The sequence below is a fragment of the Triticum aestivum genome, chromosome 4B (genome assembly GCF_018294505.1).
Source record: "Triticum aestivum cultivar Chinese Spring chromosome 4B, IWGSC CS RefSeq v2.1, whole genome shotgun sequence".
NCBI classification, from domain to species: Eukaryota; Viridiplantae; Streptophyta; class Magnoliopsida; order Poales; family Poaceae; genus Triticum; species Triticum aestivum.
In genome coordinates, this window is record NC_057804.1 from 494,149,730 (window position 1) to 494,153,654 (window position 3,925).

The window sequence follows — 3,925 nt, forward strand, 5'->3', positions numbered from 1 at the left end:
GAAATTATTATGAGGGATCATCTTATTTACTACCGTCGTTCTAAGCAAATAAGATGCATAAACATGATAAACATCACATGCAATCAAAAAGTGACATGATATGGCCAATATCATTTTGCTCCTTCTGATCTCCATCTTCGGGGCTCCATGATCATCATCGTCACCGGCATGACACCATGATCTCCATCATCATGATCTCCATCATCGTGTCACCATGAAGTTGTCTCACCAACTATTACTTCTACTACTATGGCTAACGGTTTAGCAATGAAGTAAAGTAATTACATGGCGTTATTCAGGGACACGCAGGTCATACAATAAATAAAGACAACTCCTATGGCTCCTGCCGGTTGTCATACTCATCGACATGCAAGTCATGATTCCTATTACAAGAACATGATCAATCTCATACATCACATATCATTCATCACATTCTTTTGGCCATATCACATCACATAGCATACCCTGCAAAAACAAGTTAGACGTCCTCTAATTTTTGTTTGCATGTTTTACGTGGCTGCTATGGGTTTCTAGCAAGAACGTTTCTTACCTACGCAAAAAACACAACGTGATATGCCAATTGCTATTTACCCTTCATAAGGACCCTTTTCATCGAATCCGATCCGACTAAAGTGGGAGAGACAGACACCCGCTAGCCACCTTATGCAACAAGTGCATGTCAGTCGGTGGAACCTGTCTCATGTAAGCGTACGTGTAAGGTCGGTCCGGGCCGCTTCATCCCACAATACCGTCGAAACAAGATAGGACTAGTAACGGTAAGCATATTGAACAAAATCAACGCCCACAACAACTTGTGTTCTACTCGTGCATAGAATCTACGCAATAGACCTAGCTCATGATGCCACTGTTGGGGAACGTAGCACAAATTCAAAATTTTCCTACGAGTCACCAAGATCTATCTATGGAGAGACTAGCAACGAGAGAGAGGGGAGTGCATCTACATACCCTTGTAGATCGCTAAGCGGAAGCGTTCAAGAGAACGGGGTTGAGGGAGTCGTACTCGTCGTGATCCAAATCACCGAAGATCCTAGTGCCGAACGGACGGCACCTCCGCGTTCAACACACGTGCAACACGCTGACATCTCCCGTGCCTTGATCCAACAAGGAGAGAGGGAGAGGTTGGGGAAGACTCCGTACAGCAGCAGCACAACGGCGTGGTGGTGATGGAGGAGCGTGGCACTCCATCAGGGCTTTGCCAAGCACTACGAGAGACGGGGAGGGAGAGAGGTAGGGCTGCGCCTTGGAGAGAATAACTCATGTGTTGGGCAGCCCCTAGACCTCAACTATATATAGGGGGAAGGGAGGGGGGCGCGCCCCCTCTATGGTTCCCACCCCAAGGGGTGCGGCAGCCCCTAGATCCCATCTAGGGTGGCGGCCAAAGGGGAAGAGGGGGAGGCGCACCTCGGGTGGGCCTTAGGGCCCATCTGCCCTAGGGTTTGTCCCCCTCTTCTCTTGATGCGCCTTGGGCCTTGGTGTGTGGGGGGGTGCACCAGCCCACCTGGGACTGGTCCCCTCCCACACTTGGCCTACGCAGCCCTCTGGGGCCGGTGGCCCCACCTGGTGGACCCCCGGGACCCTCCTGGTGGTCCCGGTACGTTACCGATAGCACCCGAAACCTTTCCGGTGACCAAAACAGGACTTCCCATATATAAATCTTTACCTCCGAACCATTCCGGAACTCCTCGTGACGTCTGAGATCTCATCCGGGACTCCGAACAACATTCGGTAACCACATATATCTATTCCCTATAACCCTAGCGTCATCGAACCTTAAGTGTGTAGACCCTACGGGTTCGGGAACCATGCAGACATGACCGAGACAACTCTTCGGCCAATAACCAATAGCGGGATCTGGATACCCATGTTGGATCCCACATGTTCCACGATAATCTCATCGGATGAACCACGATGTCAAGGATTCAATCAATCCCGTATACAATTCCCTTTGTCTAGCGGTATAGTACTTGCCCGAGATTCGATCGTCGGTATCCCGATACCTTGTTCAATCTCGTTACCGGCAAGTCTCTTTACTCGTTCTGTAACACATCATCCTGCGATCAACTCCTTGATCACATTGTGCACATTATGATGATGTCCTACCGAGTTGGCCCAGAGATACCTCTCCGTCACACGGAGTGACAAATCCCAGTCTCGATTCGTGCCAACCCAACAGACACTTTCGGAGATACCCTTAGTGCACCAAATAGCCACCCAGTTACGTTGTGACGTTTGGCACACCCAAAGCATTCCTACGGTATCCGGGAGTTGCACAATCTCATGGTCTAAGGAAAAGATACTTGACATTTATAAAAGCTTTAGCATACGAACTACACGATCTTGTGCTAGGCTTAGGATTGGGTCTTGTCCATCACATCATTCTCCTAATGATGTGATCCCATTATCAACGACAGCCAATGTCCATGGTCAGGAAAACGTAACCATCTATTGATCAATGAGCTAGTCAACTAGAGGCTTACTAGGGACATGGTGTTGTCTATGTATCCACACATGTATCTGAGTTTCCTATCAATACAATTCTAGCATGGATAATAAACAATTATCATAAACAAGGAACTATAATAATAAGCATTTTATTATTGCCTCTAGGGCATATTTCGAACACGTGGGCCCCTCGTGTCATTGGCCCATGGCAAAAGTGGGTTCGGGCGCTACGGGCGAAGCCCTAACCCGATTCGGCGCTGGCCCAGGTGAACGGTGGGGGGGCGCCGGTGATGGGCGCAGGCCGGCGCGAGGTTGCGGTGGCAGGGCGGTGCATGGCGGGGTGGGAGGAGGGGGAACAACGGCGCGACAGTGGGGGGGGGGGTACAGCCATGGCCGGGCGCCAGCTGTAGGTGGAGCCGGCGAGGTCAGAGGCGGAGCGGGGGCACGACGAGCTAGACGGGGCGAGCGGGCGCTGGCGACCACGGCCAAGCGCACACAGGGGAGGCCACGGCCGGCAGCAGCTGCAGCAGTACACGGGGTAGCGAGCTCGGCGTTAACGCGACGGGCGCGACAAGGCGCGAGGAAGACAGAGAGGAGAGGGGGGAGGCGCTCACTGGGGCCGTAGGGTTCGGGCAGCATGCGCGGGGTGGTCCGGCGAGGAGGCGACGAGGAGGACGGCGAGGCGGCGACGAGGTACGATGACAGCGTGACAGCTCCAGGGCAATGGTGGTGAGGTGACGGCGTCGGGGATGTCTTCAGGCGGCAGCGGACGGGGCGGGGAGCACCGATGACGGCGGGGCACAGCAGTGGGCGGCATCGGCATCGAGCCCTCGATCTTGATCCAGAATCGGGGTGACGAGTGGGCGATGTGGGGGCGAGTGGGTGCGTTAGTGGCTAGGGTTTGGTTGCTCGGGGGGGATAAGGGAGTGGGGTGACCGGTTGGGCTAGGTGGGCCGGCCTGGTGAGCTGGGCCGCCTGGTCCAGTGGGGGGTTGTTTTTCTTCTCTTTTTTTTGTAGTTTTGTTTTCTGTTTTTATTCTTTACCTTTTTCTTTATTTTCTCTACTGTTTTAATTCATTTTAAATTATTTAGACATACTATAAAAATGTGGTTCCTTCATCATAAATACCTAGGCATTAATTGGCACACTCAGAACATTTTGCTTTAATGTTTGAAAATTTTTGACGTTTGCCTTTATTTTAAATTGGAATTTGAACCGGTATTGAACTAATATGAGTTTCACAACAATAACCGAGGTGACGTGGCATCATTAACGTGGAATTAATGTAGCCTAATTATCCGGGCGTCACAATACCATGTTCCGCACAAAAGGAATCAAATTCATTTGAGAAATACTCTCCACCACGATCGGACCTAAGCCTCTTGATTTTTCGATCAAGTTGGTTTTCCGCTTCAGCTTTATAGATCTTGAAATAGTTCAAAGCCTAATCCTTAGATTTCAG